The sequence below is a fragment of the Elephas maximus genome, chromosome 24 (assembly GCF_024166365.1).
Source record: "Elephas maximus indicus isolate mEleMax1 chromosome 24, mEleMax1 primary haplotype, whole genome shotgun sequence".
Taxonomy (NCBI): Eukaryota; Metazoa; Chordata; class Mammalia; order Proboscidea; family Elephantidae; genus Elephas; species Elephas maximus.
Window position 1 is genome coordinate 32,473,155 of NC_064842.1, and position 26,752 is coordinate 32,499,906.

The 26,752-nt window shown below is 40.9% G+C and overlaps 1 long non-coding RNA gene across 1 annotated transcript in view; it reads right to left on the reverse strand.

The window, feature by feature from the left end:
- LOC126066902 (uncharacterized) overlaps positions 1–6,607 on the reverse strand; it is a 45,091-nt gene extending 38,484 nt beyond the window's left edge. The window contains exon 1 of the long non-coding RNA XR_007515283.1: positions 6,484–6,607. This is a non-coding gene — a long non-coding RNA (uncharacterized LOC126066902). The remainder of the gene's footprint in view (positions 1–6,483) is intronic.
- Positions 6,608–26,752: the final 20,145 nt, after the last annotated feature.

Below are 26,752 nucleotides of genomic sequence, written 5' to 3' on the forward strand. Positions count from 1 at the left end.
ATCTTCATCAACTACCACCCTGATGAATCAACAGCCATCAACATTAAGGCAAGACCCTCCACCAGCAAAAAGATTAAGACTCACTGAAGGCTCAGATGATGGTTAGCATTTTTTAACAATAAAGTATTTTTTAATTAAGGTGTATACTTTTTTTGGCAATGGGTGGGTTTTATATACTTTTTTTTAGACATATGGCTATTGCACACTTAATAGGCTACAGTATAGTGTAAACACAACTTTTATATGCATGGGGAAACCAAAATATTTGTGTGACTCGATTTATTGCGATATTTGCTTTACTGCAGTGGTCTGGAACCGAACCCACAATATCTCTAAGGTATGCCTGTATATGTACACTGCTTAGGTCAGTACCAGCCACATGGTTGGTAATTTGACATTATTAGCCCCACCAGAGAAGAAGTGGAGCTCAGGAGGTCAGTGAACTGACCAAGGTAGCTAAAGTCAGGATCAGATCAAAGAACTGTGTTTTCTGTCTCCAAATCCAATGCTGTTCCCAGGTCACTTCTGCATGAGTGGGATCCTCTTAGAGAGAGAGTTTTTATTCAAAACTCGGCCATCTTCATAGATTAACCCACTGCCGCCAAGTCAATTCTGACTCACAGAGACCCTATAGGACAGAGTAGAACTGCCCCACAGGGTTTCCAAGGCTGTAAATCTTTATGGAAGCAAACTGCACATCTTTCTCCTACAGAGCAGGAGGTGGGTTTGAACCATGGGCTCAACCACTGCACTACCAGGGCTCCTTCTCCCTAGATTACTTAGACACAAATACACATTTCTATTTTTCTCCTCTAGGCCGCCTTTTCCTTACCATGCTTTACCTTTTTTGATCCAAAACCAAAATGTGTTTTCTACCAAAGTCTTACATAATGAAAACTATTGCATAGCACGTTTTCCCAATGAGGAATAATGTATTGCACTCATATAGTTCAGAGAAACATTAGGTTGAGCCTTTGAGTAGTTCTGGAAGCCAAGAGTGTCCACTCATTAGATATATCCATTGTGACTCATTCTTATTAATAATTCATTCATTAATCACTGGTTATAGTAATCTAGGAAAACCATTTATAGTTTGCATCTTAGAAACAATATTAAAGGAAACGAAGAGACAATATTAATGTACCAATGGCTATAAAAATAACAGGAGTAGACGATCTCAACGTAATCACCCAAGCTACACATTCCATTGTGGAACATAACAAGATGCTCCACCAGTTCTCAAAGAAACAATTGGTACAATCAATTTAACGTCATATTTGTCTTGTCATGAAAATTATTGCATCATTAATCTTCTCAGTGTCAAGGAATTTGTCATCATTGAATCCAACTCGATGAGTATCCATGGCAATAAATAGGAGTGTGCATGGGTGAAAAAACCTTGACAGTAAGAAATATAGCATCACTAATGAATGAACAGAAATTTAGAGTGAAGCCAGCAAGCAGGAAAGGAGAAACAAGAAGCTATGGTGCATGACATCATGACTGGTGCCCAACAATTTTTGCTTACTTTTTAAAGTGACAACTTGGAGCTAGATTAACCACAGGCCGCCTAAGCATAGGACATCAGAGACAAAAAACAAGGGAGATAATATTTTTTGTAATAAAATTAGATGCAGGATATTGAAAAAAATAAACAACATCAAAGTAGTTATCAAAAAATGAGAATTTTGTTAGATTAATTGCCAGTGAGCCAGTTGCTACTGAATGGATTCTGACTCATGGCAACCCCATGTGTGTCAAAGTAAAACTGTGCTCCACAGGGTTTTCTATAGCTGATTTTTTTGGAAGTAGATCTCCAGGCCTTTCTTTTGAGGCACCCCTAGGTGGATTCAAACTGCCTACCCTTAAGTTAGGAAACCCTGGTGGCGTAGTGGTTAAGTGCTACAGCTGCTAACCAAACAGTCGGCAGTTCAAATCCTCCAGGCACTCCTTGGAAACTCCATGGGGCAGTTCTACTCTGTCCTATACGGTCGCTATGAGTCGGAATCGACGGCACTAGGCAACCCTTAACTTAGCAGCCAAGTATGTTAACTGTTTGAGTGGTTAAGTTTCCACTACTAATAGAAAGGAGCCCTGGTAGTGTAGTGGTTAAGAGGTGTGGCTGCTAACCAAAAGGTTGGGCAGTTCAAATCCACCAGCCACTCTTTGGAAACCCTATGGGGCAGTTGTACTTTGTCCTATAGGGCCATGGTGAGTCGGAGTGGACTCAATGGCAATGGGTTTGGTTTTTTGGTATATACAATTGATCAAAAAAAAGGAAAATTTAAAAGAATGAGATAAAGACAAACTGAACAATTTTAACTCCTCGCCTTCTGGGTTATGTTCCCTGGCTATGGCAGACATTGGGGAGGCCGTTGCTTTTGGGGAGCCACTGGGTTGGACTTGGGCGCTGCTGTGACTCCCACGGAGCTGGGCGGGGCCATCTGTAGCTGGCACCTGCCCTGGGTAGAGCGACAGCAGGTGTGTCAGAAATGAGGGGTGGGCTGCTGTTACAGCTGTCCATGGAGCAGGGCCCCGGAGTGGAATGCTGTCAGAGAGAATAGAAGCAGGTACATCTAACTGGGTCTGGTATCATCACAGATAATGAGGTTTTTTGAGGAAAGACCCAAAATTTTTGGAAAATATATAATATAAACAAAAATATTTTCAAACATCCATTTTGCAACTGCTCTCTATAACATGAGTTGCTTCTGAAATGTATCTCCTTTCTTATGATTAATTTCTCACCTCCACTTTGTATGCGTATGTTTTGTTTTGCTTTCAAAAACATCTTCTGGGTTGTCAGCATGCTACCGACAATGATGTCACCATAAAATACTCTCCAAATGCAGAACACTTGTCTTTTGGTAAATAAAAAAAATGTATAGCTCATCATTAAGCAAGTTTCTCAACTCCAACTTATTTGCCCTGAGGTAACTTGTGAACCTCTAAAAGACACAAATTATTTTCATGCTCATTCCCGCATCTCATTGCAAAATAATACAAAGATTCTATTTTGTAAGATAATATTTGCAGGATTACTTAAGCTAGAATAGGTTCACTTCAGTAGACCACAAGAGAATATATAAACAAACAGGGGAGGTGGCCACCTTTAACCCCTGTGTGATGTGAACTCCTAGGTAAGGGGCAGTTGCCTGACTCAGACCAGTCCCGAAGTGGTACCCATCTGCATATTAGATATTACCTGTTGCAGTCCAGTGGATTCCGACTCATAGTGACCCTACAGGGCAGAGTTGAACTGCCCCATAGAGTTTCCAAGGAGTGCCTGGTGGATTCAAACTGCAGACATTTTGGTTAGCAGCCGTAGCTCTTCACCACTGCGCCACCAGGCTCCCATATTAGATATTAATATTAGATATTAAAAAAAAAAACAAACACAGTGCCATCGAGTCGATTCCAACTCATAGCGACCCTGTAGGAAAAAGTAGAACTGCCCCATAGAGTTTCCAAAGAGCGCCTGGCAGATTCAAACTGCCGACCCTTTGGTTAGCAGCCATAGCACTTAACCACTACACCACCAGGGTTTCCATATTAAATATTAGTGAAGCTTAACGTCTTTGAATTCTCATTAAATCAAAAGTAAGTGCAGACTGATGCTGTTAACCCTTTCTTCCTGCACTTGCACTACCCTCTCAGGACCAGGAAGCAAGAGGGAAACGCAGGCATGGCCGAAAGACCCCACTCCTAGGAGGAATTCCATACAGGCCAATTCAGGCTTCACCTCAGTTCGCCCTGACCAGAGATGCCAGCTCTCTCACAGCATCACCAGTGCAGATGGTCCTCCCATCTGACAAGTAGGGCTTTCTTGGATCCACTGGCACTATGCCCAGGAGATGAAAAACGCAAGCAGAACAGATTCAAGCCACTCTTGTCTTCTTAAAATAAGCAATTCATTTTTCAGGAAGTCAGAGCTATTTTTAATAGTATTAGTTACTTGGCGGCTATCTCCAAAATGGCTCCCATAATTCTCAGAAGCTATGATTCATCTTCTGGCCTGGTGAGGTCCTGGGTACATGGAAATTCCAACGGGAGGCATAAATGTCACTTTTCATGCTCAAAGCTTGCAAAGTCCTCTGTAAGGCCAAAAGTGAGAATCGGCAAATTCCACAACAGTGGGAAACAAGAGCACGTATTCACTGGGTTGCTGGTCAAACACACTTGTGTTACCCAGTGTTGTAATCACAGAAATCACAGCTGGGGAAGCCGCTAAGCGCACTGGGTCTGTTCCCTGTGGTCCGGACAGTTTAATTTCCTCACGGGTTGTTTTCTGGCAAATCTTTGCCTTCACATTTGCTTAAATTAGTCTTTCTCTCATATTTTATTATAGAGACGTACTTTAGAAAATAATAAAATGTGTGTAATATGTTTTGGTTTTTGAAATGTTTTAATTGTTTCTATCTGCTTTTCATATTTAGTATAAAAATTTTTAAACAATACAAATGTGTGAAAAGTGGAAAGCAAAAGTTTGCTGACAAACACCTCCCTATTCACTTCCCCAGAGTTTATCATGTTAAGTTTGTCTTACTTCACTTTTTTATATATGAATTTATTATGCCATGTTTAAGACTTATGCAGCAATCACTATCAGCATTCTGCTGGCTATGCTTCCAGAAACTATGTAGTCCCCAGCTTATGATGGGGTTCTGTTCCGAGGACTCCGTCATAAGTTGATTCTGACAGCGAGCCTTTAGGAATGAGTAGAACTGCCCCCATATGGTCTCCAAGGAGCAGCCGGTGGATTTGAACTGCCAACCTTTCTGTTAGCAGCCTGAGCTTTTCACCACTGTGCCACACGTAAAATTAATTTTTAAGTATAACTGAATAGAAATGGAATGCTGTCTCCATTATTTCAGTTTTCTCAAATTTCAAACTGAAATAGATAAGGCACACTAGGGAGAGAGAACAAGAGGCATTGAGTGCACCTGGTATGTGGTAGGCAGGCCCTAGATATATAATAGCTATTTGGTAAATAAAAGAATGAAAGGCATACCAAGTCATGCTACAAACCACAAAAGTTATTTACTCTATCCCCTGTAAGAATCTTCATATTAAAAACCACAGGCATTCATATACACACACTTTGCCAAAACAGAACACTTCGAAGTAGTTATAATATTTTATTGAAACCAATTTATATAGGATGTTTATAGACAAGAGCCTGCCAGCACATTAGAAGCATTACCTAATACAGTTTACATACAACTTTTTTTTTTCAGAAATTTATCAAGTGCCAAAAATGATATACAATTATCGCATTTCCCCACAGAGGGCTTCCTGTTCTTTTTATAATTTTTTTCTACTTAACCATATTAATCTCTCCTTATAAAGTTTTCTTAGAAAAGATGATGGCCTTTCTTTCTGGGAAACAAAGTATATAATACATTTAAAGGGTACAGGCTGAAGGAAATCAAGCACTTCCTGGATAAAATTAGAAGTATTTATTTATGTACATGGATAGAAACTAAATCAAGAAATTATGAGGAAAATGGTTTTTAAGGTCCACAAGTTTTCCGAGGTTGGCCAACATGAGTTTGGCAGAAAGCATACAAAACTACTGGATGGGAGCCTGCCAAATAGGACAAATGAAACAAAGATAGCAAACAACACCGTCACCCCCTCAGCTGGTTCCACATACAGGCACAGATACGCACTCTGTCTCTGATTTCTGATACTGGTAAATACATTCACCCTCACAACACTAAACAGTGGCAGGGAGAGGGGGCAGGACAAGGGGCAAGGGTGACAAACTGCTGCTGTTAGCCAAGTGCCAAAAACAGAAGAAATTTGAGTGAGACTAATTTGGTACAATTTTCTTCCCTCAGGTAATTTAGTGGCAACATGGAGATAGCCCAGCCTTTGGTGTCAACTGAATTGTCACCACAGCAATGAAATAAAAAAGAAATAGGAAAGGCACTGCCAATTTCTGTATTGATCTCCTTTTTCCTTCATTTTAGAGCAACTAACATTTTTCCCAAGTAGTTAAGTAGTTAAAGGAAATTATGAAAAGTTTACTCATATGCTTATTTTTTGATACATACCATGGGTGGATCAAGGCATTATTTAAGACAAAAAATAATTAAATGAAATTGAATAGGCATGCCGTCCTTTATCTCTGGAGTTCCTGGTGGTTCAAATAGTTAGCATACTCCACTGCCAACCCAAAGGTCAGTGGTTTGAGTCCACCCAGTGGTTCCTTGGAAGAAAGGCCTCGTGATCTACTTCCAAAAAATCAGCCATCAAAAACCCTGTAGAGGTCAGTTCTACTCTGATATACCTGGGGTCACCAGGTCAATTCCGTGGCAACTGGTGTTTCTTTATCTCCATAGTAGCAATCCTTGGGAAGCCCTGATTCCCAGAGGAAACACTGTAAGGTGTCCACTGACAAAGTGCGGGCAGAAAGGCCATGAGGGACCAAGTGTCTGCCACAGAGACCCAACCCAAAACCACGTGGGAGACACCTACCTCAATGTCCTGTGGTTTTAGCCTTAGGATCTCTCTCTGGCTCTTCTGATGTGAGGACTTTAGATGCGTCTCAGCAAGAAGGAAGAAATGTTTGTTTTTTTTAAACTCCAGCATCTGTGCATGCTTACACTTGAACCTGTGTTTTGCCTCCCTCTTTCAACACTAGACTTTGTTTAGGGTTAGCCCTCACCGGGAGACAGGAACAGCAGAACCAAACAAAAGGCCTCCTTCCTTCCAGGCAGGTGTGGGATAAAATAAACATGGTGGCACTTGTGGGAAACAAATGATCAAATCGTAATGACTGGATATTGTTTTCAGTGGCAACAGCGGGAAATAACAGGTTTGGGAGGTAAAAGCCTGTACAAACGGGAGAGAGGCGGGCCTGACCCTACCAAGCTAGGCAACCCTGGTCACAATTAAGGTGCAGTTCCTCTGAGGGAAAATGTGACGAATTAAGATCACTGCTCCAGCGAATCAGCCGCCTGCCTCTGCACCCTCCTCTGGTCTCAGGTTAATAGAACACGATTTCACTTTGCACTGGCAATGCAGCTTGGCACACAAGGGTCGTCTTCATTCCTTGGAGACATTTGTCAGCCACTGAGCAAATAGGAGAGCAGGAAGGCAAGCCCCTGGGAGCTTTCAGAACTTGACTTCCTGGAGCTCAGCGCCCACTGCAGATCAGTGACCGCCAGAGGCCTAGCGAGGGTATTGAGCACCTAGGGGCAATCTCTAAATTGCCCCCGTTCCCCACCCCCAACCCCACCCCAATTTCAAGATGAATAAACGGTGATAGCGGCGCTGCAGCAGCTGAAATGCCTTCCGCCTTCTTGTTGGCGGCCTCAGTCAGGCTCCTTTCGTATTTGTGGCGCCTCGGAACGTCATTCTGCGCCTGGTCTGGCGCCCCAGATCTTGGGCTTTTGGGGGGAGGGATGGGGAAAGTGCCCCCTTCTGTCCCCCCCTCCCCCACGCCCCCACGCCTCTGGGGACCGCGCGGTCCTGCCGCTGCTTACCGACATCCCAGGGCATTATGACCTAGACGCAGAAACAGGCTTTCTGTGGGGTCAGGCATCCAGTAAAGATGGAAGAGATGTTTTTAACGACAGTCATTTGGTTTGTTTCTCTTTCAGGATTTTATTTGCATCTCTAAAGCCAAGGTGTGTCCCTGAGGACCACTACAGTGCTTCTTCAAGTGCTGAGTCCAGTCTGACTGCGCCTTGGGTTTAAAATTCAAGCCCGCAGACACGGGGAGATGGAAATCAAGGCGAATAAACCGGACCCGGGCCCAAGGGCTTGCAGGACAGTACCCAGAGCACAGGACTCTTGCCCCTCTGCAGGGCCCGCGCTGCATTCACGGAATAGCCTGCGGCATGGCCTTGCCCCAAGCAAATGTTCCCAAAGGCCTTTTATTTATTCTTATTATCGGCATTATTTCTATGCATTTGTTATTTATTCTATATTGCTGTTTTGGAGTGTTTTTAAGGAAACGTGGTGCTCCCACGATGTTTGCCACGACTTTCTCAGCTTGATCTTCTGATTTACAAACCAATTCTACAGAGGCTGTCTTCTCTCCTTCCTCCACTCCTTCTCTCCTTTCTTTCTAACATCCTTTGATTTTGAAAACTTTAAAAATTTAAGAAAAGTATAGAAAATCCTAAAATTAACATGTACACACTCACTTCCCAGATTAACAATTATTTTGTCCTGTGTGCTTTGTCTTTTTTCTAATTAAAAAAAAGAAAGAAAGAAAGAAACATTTACAAGTAAAATTGAAGATTCCTTTGTCCCCTATGTCAAGGCCAGTCACCTTCTCTTCTCCTAAACTACTATTATCAATTTGATGTTTGTTCTTCTAGTTCTCTTTTGTAACTTTACACTACGTGTACATGGAGCCATAAACAATATAAATATTATCATGCTTTAAAATGTTACACAAATGGTTTTGTGCTGTACAAAGTTCTCAGTAGCTTGCTTATTTTTTTAGAACTGTATCATTTCTTTCCAACGTTTTTAATGGTTGTATTATATCCCATCATATGAACGTAGCACCCTTAATTTGGCCAGCCCTCTACTGAGTTTGATTCTGCAATGAATGTTCTTGTCTGTCATCCCGAGAAAGACAGTCCAGGGTTTCTCTTGGGTGTATTTCATAGAACTAGAGTTTGCTGGGTCTGAAATTATGCACATTTTAAATTTAAATACTGCCAAATTGCTGTTTGAGTCGTTGCTGTGGTCATTTCTTTCTCCTTGCTGTCAGGTAAATGTCTATTTAAAAGAACTTGTCGGGCCTCCAAAATTTTTAGGAAAGTAAGAAAGGTAAGCAAGTGACTTTGCTGAACTTCAAAGTTTTATTAAAATAATGACACAAAATATTAACAAATTACTATTACCATCTTTTATTATGCAAACTTAAGTCAGGGTTTAAAAATTTGCAAATACCTGTCTCACAGTCTCTAATTCTTACCCACAACTTCTTTACCAAAGTATGGATTTCCATTCTCTCTGCTTTAAATTAAAAATCTATGCTTCTCCATTTTTTATATTGCATCTGGCATTCACAGGACCTAGTTCACGTAACTATGGACAACTCTTGAGAGATTCCCTTCCGGAGGCTCTGTCAATGCTTCTGATCACTGTGACCGCTTTGGAGTTTGGGACATTATATCCCCATGGGCTCTCACTTCGTGGTTTGATCCACTCCTTATTTGTGCCCTTAAGAGATGTTCTGCTTTATTCTTATCCTCATGGTTAAGGCAAACTTAAAGGAAAAAAAGGTTTAGTAATTTTTAAAACATATATTAATCTCTAAGATACTCTTTATAATCAGAAAAATAAACACTTAATGGAACTTTTGTTCTTGATCATTCACTCACCACTCACTGAATAAAAAGACAGGGATAGCAGAAAATAACAAACACAGGTGACTTACGTTTTGCTTCAAACATTTTAGAAATTGTAACTAATCTCTTATATAATTTTCCTCATTCTTAAATTGCCTTTTCACATTATATTGGAAGATTAAAAAATTTATTTGAATTAGAACATATAAAATTTTTAAAGTTTTTAATGTGTTTCTCAAGTTTTCTCAAAAGGTCGTAATTTATCTAAATTTTGATTTATCATTTTTATTCATTATGTGATCAATAAGGCTCTCAGAACAAAGAACGTTCAAGATAAAATTAATAGATTTGAAATTCTTGAAGTGCCTACCACCTATTTGGTAAGAAATCCACTGAGCATTCTAAAATATGCATTTCTTCCTTCATACAAATCAGAGTTTAAAAAGTAGCTTATAAGGATTGGAAAATTCTTAATTCTCCACAGAGCACAGAATAATGGAGAAGCACAGACACCACACGCCATAGAACAAGTCAGCTATTCCCCCTGTATCTGGCACTGCCCTCACTTGTCCCTGGAGCAGCCGGCTCTTAGACTAAGTGTTGCAGATGGTGGTGCCATAGCTGACCTGGTATGATTTTAATAATGTTCTTCTCCCTACCTTTACTTCTTCATGTCTACTATTCCTTTGTCATTATATACTTCATATGGCTTTTGCTTGGTATTTGGTGATAGACATAGTTACACATTTACTGAGCACAGTAGGCTCAATATGTACGGAAAACATAGTGAGTGTGGTATATGGAGTCCCTGCATGGTGCAAAGGGTTAACGCTCTCAGCTGCTAACCAAAAAGTTGGGGGTTCGAGTCCACCCAAAGTTGCCTCAGAAGAAAGGCCTGACACTACTTCCAAAAAGTCAGCCATTGAAAACTCTATGGAAAACAGTTCTACTCTGACACACATGGGATTGCCATGAGTTAGAATTGAATCAATGACAACCGGCTTTCTGTGATATGTGACGGCCGAGAAAGGGCATCCCCAAAGCAATAGAATTGGTTCTTTTAGCTCCTGACCACTCAAAAAAGCGTGTATAATATTTGGAGTAAATCAGACTTAATGATTTTTTTTTTATATTATGTCTACATTAATTAGCTCCAACCAGAAAGTTTATATTAAAAAGCAGGATATTTGTTCAAAAAAAAAAAAAAAACAGAAGCTTTTGATCTATAGATTTCTATCTCTGTTCTTAATAGCTTTCTTTTAATACTTTTACTATCCTAGTTTGCCTGGGACTGAGGGAGTTCCCAAGATACAGGACTTCCAGTTTTAAAACTGTAGACATCCTAGGCAAACCAAGATAAGTTGGTTATCCTACTTATATGATTATAAATATGATTACTAAGTGTGACTGCTGCTAAGATGAGAGAAAGCTCAACCAGAAGAGAATGGAAGCAAGCATCTTGTTATGGGGATCTCATGGGACATTCAACTGATGAGCAAGGTCAGCAGTCTGGTTGTAGGCCTGGAGCAAGGTCACAGAGCTTGGGACATGATCAGTAAAGATGGAGAGGGAATGAAAATTAAGATCGTGCAAGAGCCACATGTGTCCAAATGTAGGCAAAAGAGTGTCAGAAGTCAAAAAGAGAATTAAACACTTTCACCTGGAGGCTTCTCATTCTCTTGTCCTTGCCTTTTTCCCTTCCTTCTACACCTATGGAACTGCTCTCAGAACAACTTGAATAGTTAAGTCAAGTGGACCAACATGGCTAAGGAAGGCCAAACAGGCAATGACACACTAGGGTTCATATGGTACATTAGACCGATTCATCCTGGAAAATGAGAACTTTTTTATTTGGTTTCCTACCAGCTTAATATTCCCAGACTCCAGACTTATTGTGACTGGCATAGTCAAGTGCTTTAATGACTGTTGATAATATCTTACATTTGCCTGACACTTTTAACTTCTCAAAGGACTTTACGTCTATTTCCTGATATTATTTGTCTTCTAACTCCATGAAGTACATAGATGATTATTATTACCTCCTTTCTGTAAGTGAGAATTATGACAGGCATTATTAAAATCTCAGGACTGTAGACAGAAGGGAAACTCTGGTGGCGTAGTGGTTAAGTGCTATGGCTGCTAACCAAAGGGTTGGCAGTTCGAATCCACCAGGAGCTCCTTGGAAACTATAGGGCGGTTCTACTCTGTCCTATAGGGTCATTATGAGTCGGAATCGACTTGATGGCACTGGCTTTGGTTTTTTGGTTTGGTAGACAGAAGAATCACCCTAAAATCTTCTAATCACCAATCCTCTCCTAAACCAGGCTATGAAGTTTGGTAGAATTACAGAATATGTATGTGTATATATATATATATATATATATACAAAAAAAAACTAGAAATTACTAATTCAATGGTTTCAAACTTTTAAAGCAGCAGAATCATATTGTCACATAAAACCTTATATGAGACTCAAATATAGAACACATTTAAAGGTGAAACCTCTCTGAATGCTGCAGAGTGCCTAGAAATCCCTCCAACTCCTTTCTCCCCATGAACTCCTTCTCGATGCACAACCTCTTTATATATGAAACTCAGTTCAGAAACCATTGATGAAGTCCATCCTGTTCATTTGCCAGATGAAGAAACAGAGCCAGAGATGTTACTGGAATGTACCTCATGTTACTCAACTGGATAAAAGAAGAACTGGAACAAGGTCCAATTCTCTGAATTCCCATTTCATTACTAACTACCCGTCTTTGCTTGAATTTTTCATAGACTTCCATAGCCAGGCAACTATCAAGAGCTGCATTCTTGTTGTTTAAATTCTCCTGGCTTCTTTTGTGATTGCTTATATTTTATGGCACAAAGGTGAAAATGTAAATCAGCAAATTACTTCACAGGTTGCTATTTTAGTTTGTTAGTGGAATTCATTTTAAGCACTTAACCAATCACATGGGTTAGTTACCAGGAACAATATAAAATATTATAGTTGACAATGTGAGCTTATCATTGTCAGCCCACAGAGCAGAGAAATATATTTTTCTAGGAAAATACCACTCTTTCAATAGGTATTTTAAAATCAGTTGCACTTTTGTCACTATCCAACCTGGAAAAAGAAATAAACAATATCGTTTTTAGCTGGCTAACGCTAATGTCATCACAGGCAGTCCCTGGATTACAAAGAGTTCCGCTCCTAAGTCTGTCTTTAAGTTGAATTTGTATGTAAATTCGAACAAGTAGATATGGTTCATATCTAAAGTCTAGTGTTTGTTTTAGTGTGTAGTATATAGTGTACTTTTCTATACATAAAAAACTTAAAGCAACATTGCCAGATACACTAAAACATCTCTAATAGAGTAATAATAATTTTTTGATGGGTCGCAAAGTAGAGCCTGTTTGTTATTATGAACCATTGTACGTACCTCAAATTTTTAACATAATAGGCTTTACAGGGCTTGGTTCATAACTGTGGGTTATGTGTAAGTCAGACGTTTGTAACCTGGTGACTGCCTTTATTTAGCCAGTGAGGACAGTATCTGGTTCTATTTGGGGAATATATGTTTCCTGATGTCATGTTGATTACCAGGTAACCCTGATGTTAGCTAAATCTTGGCATTACTCATGCAGTCTCATGTATAATGAGTCATGCTGATGCTCATGGTGGTTTCACAGCATTATTTAGACAGCAGGTGCCTCACCATGTCTTCTCTTTATTTTATAACCCTATGCCTGGATCTAGAACAAAGTAAACCTTATCTGGAAATATGTCTCAAAATAATTGTCCAAGACCAGGCAAATGCATTAACCATGAGCCTTTTCATTTCTGGGGAAGTCTTTTGTTAATTTAATTATTGTTTCCATGTTCTTGTATGTCCCTTCTGAACTTCATGGCATAAAAATACGTTTATTACGTATTACCAACAGAGAGATGCCCTGTCTTCATTGGAACTGGTATAATAAAAAGCAGAATGAGCTATTTGGGGAGATCTTGAGATTTCAATGGGTTTTTAAGTCTTTGGCATTTTGTCACCTCACTCTGAACCTGCTCTGCTGCCTGCTGAGAGTTGAGTTAATACCGTTGCCAAGTGAGGCACGAGTTAGATCTTTTAAAATGATAACTCATTAATCTTTTTTAGGGAAGAACTGGTCTTCTGTAATTGTTTCCCTAATAAATCTCATAATCAAATTCCAGATGGTGAAAAAAAACATAGCTTGGTAGCTAAGATGCTCAGTCCATGTTGTATTATTAATGGACTGTAAGTGTTACATCAGGAGTCCAAAGGGTAAAGTTTACTCACAAGGTGGCAATAAATGAAAATGCTCAGCGAACTGCCTAAGCTTACCCACTTAGACCAGAATTTCTGGTAGTAGATAGTAGAAATAATGATGATCATAAATTGAAGCCTTACAATGTGCTGGGCCTAGGGATAAATGCTTTACTTAGTGTGATTCGGAAACTCTATGGAGCAGTTCTACTCTGTCCTGTAGGGTCGCTATGAATCAGAATCGACTCGATGGCACTGGGTTTGTTTTTTTTTTTTGGTTTTAGAGTGATTCCATTTACAAGGAAAGAAACAGAAAGATTACATACTTTCATGTGGGAGAGTCAGGATTTGAACTCAGGTCAGTTGGACTTCATGGTCTGAATCCTTAACAACCACCCCGTTCTACAGCCTCTCAGGCCACAGTGAGAAATATGCTTATCTCCTAGATAGGTTGGGAGTGAAACGAAATTTCAGTCTGATCTTAATGAAATATACTTAGGAACTAAAAGAGTAATTTGTGTAATTAAAAGTTAGAATTTTTAAAATATCTCTAAGATTTCTCACCGAGGTTTTGACCAGCTATGGATAAGAGAAAGAAAGAAAGAAAGAAATCTTTAACACACACCGGTAATCACATTCATCAAGGACTTGGCCTTTAAATATTTATGGGCTACATTTTCAGTCATTCTTGAGCCACAGACTGGCAGTTTGTGATTCATGGCTCTTCAATACCCCAGTTGACTGAAAGGAAAGAGACTTACTTTACTTTTGGGTTTTAGGGCAATCTATTTCTGAAAAGTAGCCAATAAACACCTTATGGATCACAACAGAACACTGTCTGATTCACTTGCTTGGACACATCATCCTTGTTAGAAGAGGACATCATGTTTGGTGTCCAGCAAGGGAGGGGTGACCCTCAGTGTGATGGATTGGCACAGTAGCCACAATGATGGACACCAACATGATGGCAATCATGAGGATGCTGTATTGTGTCGTTTTGTTGTACATAAGGTGACCATGAGTTGGAGTCTACTTGTTGGCAACCAACAACAGCAGGGGCACCTTAGCCCCTGGCCTAACAGAGACCAGGTAAAGAAGAAATTCAACACATCACACTAGCATTTCAGTTATGGAGGCTGTTGAAGAAGGGGTTTAACTCTCAATTCAAGTTTAATTCAGTCAAATTCAGTAACCATTCACTAAGCGCCCACTACAATTTGGCATCATGAGAGACCCAGACATAATAAGGATCAGGTCCCTGCTCTCAAAAAACTCACAGCACTCACTCCAAGAACTTGCTCCAAGCAGGGGTGGATTACCCAGCAGCAAGGTACACACGGGCTTACTTGTGCATACTTACTAATCTGTAGTGCTTACCCTGCCTACTGGTTAAACGACCCCTGCCACCAAGACAGTAAGTCAGCAGGAGCCCACTCTGGGGCTGAGACAGGGGTGAGATATCGGGTACAGTTGTGTCACAAAGGGAAGAATGGTTGTTGATTCAAGCAGAAATAAAGGGGGTTTTCTGAAGAAGGTTCTTACTGAACTGCATTTAGGGAAAGAAGTCAGACTTTGTGGATGGACAAGGAGACACACAACCAGAGGCCACATCATGTGCAAAGACCAGGACATGGTGCTATTGCTGAGCAGGGCTATTTAGGGAACTATAAGTAGTTCTGGAAAGGACTCTATTTACAGGACTCTAATCCATCCCTGTGGCCTCAATTTTGATTTACCCTTCCTGCAGCTATTTCTCCACCTGCCCCAAGTTCCTCCTTGCCTTAGTTCATCCGTGGTCATTTACTCCTACTCATGGCTTAGGTTTTACTGGGCCTAGTAAAGACCCAGGGCTCCCAATGTCGGGGTAGAAAGACTGAGAAAAGCCTTACATTCTTTTTTTTTTTTTTTTTTTCCTGACTAACTAAGCTAAACGTCTTTCCCAGCAAGATAATATTATTATTCTTGGAGAGTTCTCTATTTTTAGAATTTGGGCCAGATCCTACTTCTTGCTTTGGAGTTAGGTCAACTAAGGTCATTCTCTTTCCCAGCATAATTTACTTTAAAAATCCCCATCCATATTAAATTTGAACTTGAGCAGGCTCTGTTTCTGAGATTATCTTATTATGGTTGACAATGCCCTTGTGCCCTCTCTCTTTATGCTGGTTGGTTCATTGGGTTTACCGGCAGGTTTACAAGCTAACTTTCTGGCCTTTACATCTATGTATGTTCTCTTTAAAAAATTCAGGATAAGAAGGGGTTAAAAAAAGGGGGAGGGGGGCCCCAGGAAAGAAAAAAAAGATGAACAGGCTATTCATTTCAATATGTTTAGCCTGAAATCAGATAAATATATATTTTAGAAGGAAAGAATTACCAGTATAAACAGAAACATCTCAGCCATCTGTCCAAAGCTCTTCCAACGTAATTACATCACACTGCGGCTGACGGCTGGTTGCTGATCCAAATATTTGGCGGAGAGGATGATACCCTCCTGGGATGTCACAGCCCATCCACAGCTTCCTGCCTCATTAATTCACTTACCAGTTTCATATTGACAATTAGGATTAGTAGAGAATTCAAAGCTTTCACTGGAATAAACAGTCCCTGGCTTTGTACGTTAAATTACCAATTATCAGCCTGCATGGCTTAAAGATTCCTTGCATAAGGTAATAGGAAATAAATTCAACTTGGGGGAAAAAAATGCCCAGGAAAATTTTAGAAGAAAAATTCTCTACGACTATACATATCAATCATCAAACTCATGTCCACATGTCATTGGCCTCCTCAGTTTATTGATATTTGCTATTATTAATATTAATAGCCTGCCTGGGAGAAGAAAGGGTTGAAGTTTTCATCTTGTGTGTTTATATCAAAGAGTTAAGACAAAGCAGCTTCCCCCTCGAAGTGAAGTCCACCTTCTCTATTGGTCTTCCAAAGTTCTGGTGGTACCTTTCTTCCCTCCCCATCCCTTGCACAGTCTACTGCGCTGAATGTCACCCCAGAAACTAAACAAGGAGAGCAGCCAAGGCCCCATCTACTCCCAATTCCTCCATCTCCATACGAGTCACGCAGTCCTGCCTGACCTCCTTGCAGACCAGTTGAGTTTTATTTGATCATTTTCACCTCTTAGTGACAACTCAACTTATCTGATCTGTCTCTCCCAGGTGAAATTTCTTGTACCAGGTCAAAGAATACTCATGAGGCAGAATTTTAGCCCTTTCTGACCAAATTATTAGGTCATTCAGAGTATTATTGCTCATTTCCCCATTCATAAACACAGACACAGCGTGGCAAGGAGTTGATGATGAAGTGTCTTCCCTTCTCACCCCCCTGCTAGGCTCCTGGCTCTTGGTCCAGAGTGTTCTACAGGAGATTGGAGTGATTCAGAGCTGGGGTCTGAGGATATAAATGGTTCAGACAGCTGGGAGGGTAAAAGGCAGGATAGCATCTGGACAGGGTTCCCACAAGTCACCACTTCTCACTCCAGGCCTCCTGGTCAGCTCCTTGGGGCTCTCTGGTCAACACTAGATTCCACTGCTCATTGTAGCAGATCAGAGTCAGCACTCACTCTTCCAGGGTCCAGGCCAGAGGGTCATTAAGGACTGTAGGCATGGATAGTCATATTGTCACCTGTGTCAGATGTGCATTTGTGAGAGCAGCAGCTGATGGGTTTGGTGGTGAAAGTATTGGTATTCTCTCATTAGGAGAGGACCAGGAATGGCATTGACATCTGATAGAAGACTGTCGCATTTGTGAGTCCCAACTCCCTTACTCAGGCTATATGAGTGATGTGAGGCAATGGTTGAGCCTTCCCTATCCCGTGAGCCCAGTTATTTCTGTTCTTTTTTTATTGTACTTTAGGTGAAAGTTTATAGAGCAAATTAGTTTCTCATTGAACAATTAATAATATACGTATTGTTTTGTGACATTGGTTGCCAATCCCACGACATGTCAACACTCTCTCCTTCTCAACCTAGGGTTCCCCATGTCCATTCATCCAGCTTTTCTGTCCCCATCTGCCTTCTAATCCTTGCTTCTAGGCTGGTGTGCCCATGTAGTCTCTATATATGGTTGAACTACATGTGCTACTGTTTGTTTTATAGGCCTGTCTAATCTTTGGATGAAGGGTGAGCATCAGGAGTGACTTCAGTACTGAGTTAAAAGGGTGTCCGGGGGCCATAGAGCCCAGTTATTTCTAAGGCTGCATTTCATGCTGCTGGATTTGCACTGTGGATGTCGCTCTTCCAGCCCATGTGGGGTCCAGATGTATATGGCTGAAGGGGAATCTTTTTATGCTTTTAGAGACTTTGGGTGGAGAGAAAAATTACTTCAGACTCAGTGTGTTATTTATATGCATTCTTTAGCACTCCATGATAATGTGTTGGGTGCCCTGGGAATTGGGAGGAGAGATCCTTTAAAGGAGTTAAGCTGACTCAGGTCAAACAGTGAAGAAAAAAGAGCCTGAGAAAATTCTGAGAGTTTGACAAAGGGTAGGCAGAGAAGCAGGAAAGAACCAAGAGATGATTTTGGTAAGAGACTTGGTCTGGCCAGTTGGGAGAAAAAAAATATTTAACTTACTTGAGAGAACTCAAGCAACCTTTACAAGTGACAATTATCAGTCATTTTCTCCCTGATGTGGACAAATGTTTATTTTGGAGAACTGGCTCACAGAACTGTGGGGGCTAGTAACTTCAAAATCCATAGATCAGATGGCAAGCTGGAGATTCCTGCAGGCTTGTGTCTTACACAAGAGTAATAGTTACAGCAACAACGCATATTGTCACAGAATTTTCACTTTCACAGGGTCTTTCTACCTTGTTTCTATAGACTTTCATGCACACCATCTCATTCACCATTTCAGTTCTCCGTGCCTACCCAATGCATAGCTCAGGAAAATGTGGGGGCTTGCAGAAAGGCAAGGGCTGAGAACCAGGCAAATGTTGGTCCAGATCTCCACTTTGTCACTTAACAGCTGTGTGACTTTGGGTGAATTACTTCATCATGACCATCCTCAATTTACTTACATGTGACATGGAAAAGAACAATGTACACTCAACATTTTTTTTGGAAGGGTAAAAATAGGCACACATTCACACTCCACAAATGGTAGCTATGAGTTTCTCATCCCATTTTGCAGATGGGAAAGTTTATCTTATACCGCTCACAACTCCATGTGCCAAACTGAAATTGATCATTGAGATCTGTTGTCCCCAAAATCTGCAAATGAAAACAAAATGAGTTCAAAGAAACATTGCAGGAGAATAGAATGCATGGTGGCATGTAGTCAAGAGACCTTGATTTGTTCCAGCTCTTCAAGTTGTTTAGAGAATTAATTGAGATAATTTACACAGAGCACTTAATACAGTGTCTGATACATCATAGTCTCTAAATGTTCTCTCCCTTCTGCTCCACTTTCAATTGAATAAGAAATCTTGTTGGCTCTACTGTCTAGATATATTCAGTATCTAACCCCTTTTCATTGCCCCCACAGTACCACCTAGTCTAATGCACCATTTCTTACCTAGATTACTTTCTATAGCCTCCTATCTCACTGGAGGTTCTCTAGAGAAGTAGAACCAGAGAGAGAGGTTTATTTTGGAGAATTGGTTCATGGAATTGTGGGGACTAGCAAGTCCAAAATCCATAGGTCAGGCAGCAGGCTTGTGTCCCAAGATCAATAGGCCAGGTGATAGAGGAGAGAGGGGAATTCTGGAAGAATGTCTATCTATAGTCTGAAGGCAGCATCCTTCCTCAGGAAACCTACAGTTTTACTCTTAAAGCCTTCAACTGATTGAGTGAGGCCCATCCACATTGTGGAGGATAATCTGCTTCACTTGAAACCAAATGATTTAAATGCTAATCACAGGTACCATATTTTTACTCAAATAACGTGGATCTTCTGCATTTGTAATCCTCCAGGAGGTATTTTCATAAGTGCACTATGCTAATTTTTTTTTTTTTTTTAAATAGCAACAGCCTCCTGGCTACTCCTGGGCCATGCCAGGCCCAAATTACTATGGGACTTTGCATTGGCTGGTCCCACTCCCTGGGGTCAACTCCTGCCAATACCTGCATGGCTCATTTCTATACCTCCTTAAGTCATTGCTCAAGTAGTGTCTTTTTGTCAAAAGACCTACCCTGACCACCCTACTTAAAATAATAACTGCCTTCTTCCCTACACTTCTTCTTCCCTTTAACTTGCTTGGTATTTTGCACAGCACCTGTTGTCATTAACCTACCAAGCGATTTACTTGCTATGCTTATTATCTGCTTATTTTATGTTTATTTTCATCCCTTGTTAAAATGCAAGCCTCATGGGGGCAGAGAATTTTTTTTTTTGTCTATTTTTTTATCTGATATATTCTAAGCAACTAAAACAATGCCAGCAGCCAGTGGAAAGTCAATAAGTATTTATAGACTTTATGAATAAATGGTCATGTTCTGACAGAAAGTCTGAACCTTTGAGAGTTTGTATTTTTTTTTCTTAAAATGGATGACTTCAAAAATTTATTTCAGCTCCAGAAGTCAATTAAAACTCATTCATGCATCAATTCATTCATTTATTCAAGAAACATTTATTGAGCATTTATGAAATGGTGAAAATACAAAAAGTAGTGAATGCAATAGAAAATCTTAGTTTAACGAGGGAAGCAGACTTGTAAACCAATCGGTGAAGGACTTTGAGATAGATGTTATAGACAGAGGTATATATTGGTTCAGAAATAAAAGTCTCTAACCCTCTGGAGCGGGCTGTGGGAGTGGAGGATAGGATTTGGGGGTAGAGAGAAGCATCAATCTGTGAAGGCTTCATAGAAAATGTTTATCAACTGAGGTTGAAAGATGGGTAGCATTCATAGATATGCAAAGACGGATGACATTCCTGGAAGAAGACATAGAGGTCCCTCAAGGAGTGGTGGGATGGGTGGGCTTCACTCTAGCATTAAAAGAGACTCTGATTTGATTTTAAGTGATGCAATAACATGATCATACTTAAATGTCCAATAGGCCTATGTCAAGAGAGATTAGAGATGGGGAGAGTGGGGGTGGCAGGCTAGCACAATGGTTCCACCATGACTTGGAAGGGTCTCAAGCATAATTATCAACAAGAGTCAAATGCTTCGTAGAGGTCACATACTAACAGACGTGAAAACTAAGGTTTAGTGGGAATAATTCCCTTGCCTAAAACCATGGAACTACAAGTAACTGAGCTGGATTTCAAGTCAACATATATGTGTGACCTTTCAAACTCAGTCTATTGGATTAACATTTTACATAAATAATCATAAAATCTTGTGGGTGGAAATAATTCATAGTCGTGTAATTAATTCATTCTCACTACAAAGTTCTATCGGGTGGACTTGCCTTCCTTATAAACCAGTTGCCATCCAGTTGACTCAAACTCATTGCAACCCCATGTGTATCAGAGTAGAACTGTGCTCCATATGGTTTTCAAAGGCTGATTTTTTGGAAGTAGATCACCAGGCCTTACTTCCAAGGTGCTTCTGGGTGGATGTGGACCTCCAGTCTTTCAGTTGGCAGCTGAGCACTTTAACCATGTGCACCACCCAGGGACTAGGGCAATTTTACCCAGGCAGGCAGTGACCAGCCTAGGATCAGTGTCTCATAACCACTAGTCAGGTATGACCACAGTCAGCAAGGCTTTATAGACCTCAGAACTTCCTTTCAGTTTTTCCCCACAGTTCTCCCTAGGCTACAGGAGAGATGTTGCTTAAGGTCCTGCACATGGCTCATCTGAAGCAGAACCAAGAACTCTCAAGTTATTATTTACAAGGAGAACATATTCTAATTTTCTCAAACCCTCCCTTCCCTTCTCCTTTTTCTTTCTTTTTTTTTTTTTTTTTGCTTAGACCCAGCTCTTTTGAAGTGCTGGTCCTCTGGTCTGGGGAGATTTGTGGAAGGTGGGGCCTCAGCAAGCAAATAAGCTCCTTTGGACCATTGCTTTCAAGCTCCCTCATCAAGGCATAATGATACTTTTTGTTTGTCCAGCCCTCTTTACCACCTACAAAGTGCTTTCAGATGATTCATTTCATCTGATCTCAGCAGAAATCATGAATTTGAAGACTGTAGCTAGATGACATCATAACTGGAGATATGAGGGGAAAAAGGTCAACTTTCATCTACTAAATGTCAAGCAACCAGCTTGACTGATTATTTTTACTGACCTGACCAAATCGATAGGTTGTTCAGTCATCGTGTTGACATTGATTTAATCAATGCAGTTTGATTGGGAATGGAGGAAAGAAGACAGATAATAATCTCAAACATTTAAGCTGCAAGCATTCAAGTGTTTATTGTATGTCATGTACCCTACACGCGCCATCAGATTTCCTTCAGTCCTTGCATTAACCCTATGAGGCAGGCACTCTTTTTATCCCCAGCATACAAATGAGGTAACAAGATCGCAAGTGACTGGGCTGGAATTCCAGTGCCTGAATGCTTAACCATTATTAAAAAACAAAAGAAACAAAACCCGTTGCAGTCAAGTCGATTCCGACTCACAGTGACCCTATAGGACAGAGTAGGACTGCCCCATAGGGTTTCCAAGAAGCACTCTGGTGGGTTTGAACTGCTGTCCTTTTGGTTAGCAGCCGTAGCTCTTAATCACTATGCCACCAGGGTTTCCTTAACCATTATACTTCAGTGCTATTGCCAATTCTTTGGAATTTCAGGACACTGAATTGTGCTGATGCAGAACCTGTACATAGACCAATAGGCAGTCATTTGTACAGAAAAGGACACCCTGCATGGTTTAAAATCAGGAAAGGTGTGTGTTAGGGTTGTATCCTTTCACCATACTTATTCAATCTATATGCTGAATAAATAATCCCAGAAACTGGACTATGTGAAGAACAACGCAGCATCAGGATTGGAGCAAGACTCATTAACAACCTGCATTATGAAAATGACACAACCTTGCTTGCTGAAAATGAAGAGGACTTGAAGCATTTACTGAAGAGAAGCAAAGGCTACAGCCTTCAAAATAGATTACACCTCAATATAAAACAAAAATCCTCACAACTTGACCAATAAGCAACATCATGATGAATAGAGAAATGACAGAAGTTGTCAATTCTTAAAGTTTTAAAAAGCAAAGATGCCACTTTGAAGACTAAGGTGTACCTGACCCAAGCCATGGTATTTTCAATTGCCTCACATGCGTGCAAAAGCTGGACAATGATTGAGGAAGACCAAAGAAGAATTGATGTGTTCCAATTATGGTGTTGGCAAAGAATATTGAATATACCACAGACTGTCAGAAGAACAAACAAATCTCTCTTGGAAGACGTATAGCCAAGAATGTTCCTCAGAAGCAAGAATGGTGAGACTTCGTCTCATACACTTTGGTCATGTTATCAGGAGGGATCAGTCTCTGGAGAAGGACGTCATGCTTGGTAAAGTGGAGGGTCAGCAAAAAAGGAGGAGCCTCAATGAGATGGATTGACACAGTGGCTGCAATAATAGGCTCAAGCATAGCAAATATTATGAGGATGGCACAAGACCGGGCAGTGTTTCATTCTGTTATGCATGGGGTTGCCATGAGTTGGAACAGACTCAATGGCACCTAACAACAACAACAATTCCAATTTCTTGAAAAATGCTGCAGGACCCACATCCTGGCTGAGGCATAGGGTGCTATTGCCCTCCTACCCTCCAGGTGAAGGTGCCTTCCCTGGGCCCTACGTCAATAGTGAGCAAATCATTACTTAGAAGGCATTTGCTATACTGTTCCAGACTTTTCTTTTGTTACCTAGTGACAAAGAGTGTTGAATGGAAGTCACATACAAAGCTAGAGTGAGTTTATTTATTTGGTTTTTTATGGTTCAATGCTTTGAGGTTGGGTGTGGGAAATAGAAGAGCTTAAGCCTAGAAAAACTTGCTCTGCTGGGCGCCTCACGTGCCTGTCTTTGGCTGATGTGTGTGTTTGTAGATATTTATTTCCTCACCTGTGTCAGAATCATTTCAGCCCCCTGTGCTTTGTACTTGAAAGGATCTTCAAAGGGTGACATCCTCTCAGAAGTCTGGACTTAAAGCTTCTTTTCCCCTGCTCTTTCTGTGGTTGCTTAACATCATGGTGGGCTTAGGTGGATTATCTTCCCTCCCCCACCTGTGGCCTCACAGTTCTGTAGCCCTGGATAGTCTTCGCGCTCAGTACCTGCCCCAGATCAAACTGTCATGAAGTCTTTAGCAGAAGGAAGGAGGAATAGTGTTTTAATATTTGAGCTATTTTAAACTTTTATATACCTCTTCCTTGCTCATTTTTTTTTTCCATACGGATTGCTGACAAGGTACTACCTCTTCAGAATGCACCCTTAATACTTGGTCTCCCTGCCATCCTCCATAAAGATACATTAGAGGAGAGGGAAAGAAGGGGAATGGTCAGAAGGAAGCTAAGGAGGACAAACAATTCTTCCAATGAAAATGAAGCTTCTAGTGCTACTTCTGCTAATTAGGAAGTCTAGAGATACGTAGAGGGCCACCAAAAGTTGTAATAAGGACCACAATCTGAAGCCTGGGAGGACTGCCTCCAAGGAAGCCTGCTTTGGATGAACGCAATGGACGGATGAAAGGTAATCCACCCACCTTTGCAGGACAGGTTGTGTTTACTAAATGCATCAGTAAAGCCAGTTACCCAGGTATACTGAGTTCAATAGTTAAAATCTTAACAAACAAAAGAATCATAGTCATTACCATGAGAAAGGTCAAAATTGTGTTGTGTTTCTTCAGATTTATTTGATTTTGTGTCATGTTTACGGCTAACCACGTGCTGGGGAGTTGAGCACTGGTGTAGGGGGCACACAAACTTCTTGATATCTAGGACATCTGAAGGTTAGTCTCACCCGAATTTTATCCTGGAACCTGCTAAGGCAGGAAGCAAAGGCCCTGAGATCGGAGGGCGCCTGTTTGAGGAATAGCAAAGAGACTGGTGTAGTTAGAGGAGACACAAGTAAAACAGAGATAGGCAATACTGTCAGGGAGGTAATAGGGGGTTTGGTGTGGAACCTAGGGACTTATTAAGACAGGAAACTGAGGGGCCCCGAAATCTGCAAACAAAGTAACAAGAAATGGGCCAGGGCACAGAAACAAAGCCATTCCCCAGAACAGTGGGGCAGGGTATCAGAAAATAGCCCGCAAAATTCTTTAAAGTTGTCTTTCAGAAGCAGCTGGAAAAAAACAGCCCCAGGGACATGCACAGAACATCCACCTCTTACTGCTGGGTGACCTTCCACCAGGGGCAGTGAGGGGCTGCAGCAGTAGCCAGAGACTGCACAGGCGCAACACCCCATAATAAGTCCTGCTACGAACCCCAGAGGCCACCAGGACAGAAGCCATCTTGGAAAGCTGCTGCGCATGCACCGTAGTTAACATATCCCCGCCTATGCCTGTGAATAAACATGAATCTTTTCCCACCCAAAAAACCCAAAACCCAAACCCAGTGCCGTCGAGCTGGCTTCTACTCATAGCGACTCTATAGGACAGAGTAGAACTGCCCCATCGAAGTTTCCGCTCCTGGCGGATTCAAATGGCCAGCCTGTTGGTTAGCAGCCGTAGCACTTAGCCACTATGCCACCAGGGTTTCCTTTCCCACCCAAGAACTTAAAAAAACCCAGGCCCATCTTTTGTTCTCTGAGATGGGGGTATGTGTTGCTTTAGGCCCTCCTCGTTTCTGCTTGCAAGCCTCTTCAATAAAGCTTTGCTTGTGTGGAAAACTCTGTGTGCCTTACCTGCTCATTCTTGACTAGTGAGAAGCAAGAACCTTATTCCGGTAACAGTGCCACAATCTGGGTGACTGGGCAAGTTCGTTCAGCTCTCTGAGGTTCAGTTTTCTTAGTTGGAAAAGGTATGGTAGGGCTAGGCGAATGGGATTAGGGCCAGATGAGCTCTAAATTGAAAAAATCTGGAATGCTAATTAATTTCGATTCTTCCAAGCAGTATTGATAATACACACTTTAGACTGGTTAAAAGAAGAACCACATTCCAGAGAACCAGACTAAAAAGCTTTCTTCTGCAATCAGCATTTTTAACCTCACGTGGAGGAAGCTTTGTGGGAATTTGGAGTCTACTGAAACATCAAAAGGGAACTGAGTGGGCCTCATACTAGGAACCACACCCAGGGATCTTGTAACACTTCTTGACAGAGATCTGAGAATAATATTTTAAATATTTCCAGCGAAGGCTTCATTGTAGTTCGGGTCTAGAAAATAAAATAACAATTGAAAAGAAAAGTCGGACCCACAATTGATTTTTCAAGCATTTGTGTCCTCACACCTAGAGGCAAGGCCCAAAGGAGCTAGGTCTTCTTCAATTCTTCGGTCTTCCTCAGATATGACAGCCACATCTCTCAGCTTCACGATAGACAACTGGTGTGAAACCATGTCCTAGAACAATGTTCTTCTTCTCTTAGGATTTTACTAGCATAACTTTATGTGGCTTGAAGTCTGTTAAGTCCCCATTTCTTTAAAATATAATGTCCAGTGTTTTACACCCATGAGAAAGAAATGTATGCCAACTCTTCTCTGCCTGGATGTTTAGCCTTGAGAAAAGTCACCCCACCCACCCACAGTTGTCACACTAGCCTGGGAATCCCTAAAGTAGTCAATAACCCACAAAGCAGTACTAAGTAAAGATTAGTTCTTGTTTTATAATTACTTAAGAATCTAACTAGAATAAAATAAAGCTATAATAATGCTACCACTTGTCATAAAATACCATTCACTAAACACGTACACTTTTACAGTAGAAACAGAAACACTGCCTTCCTTAAATTGGACCCTGAATTTAGAACACTTCGCTTATATATTTCATAAGTACAACCACTCCTCACTTATCAACTATCTCATTATCAGCCGTTTTGCACTTATGACAATAGTAAAAAATCTACTCTCCAACTATTTTGTGCATTAACATACACCTGGCAGTAACAAATGCTGAGGTGCAAGGCGAAAGTAACACTGGCTGTGATGGTTAAGGCTGTACGTCAGCTTGGCTAAGCCATTATTCTCAGTGGTTTGGCAATTATGTAATGATGTGATTTGGCAGTTATATAATGATGTAGTCATCCTCCATTTTGTAGTCTGATATGGTCATCTTCCATTTTTGTATAATGCCAGTTTTCCCATAACAACCTGGTCTTTGGAACCTAACCAT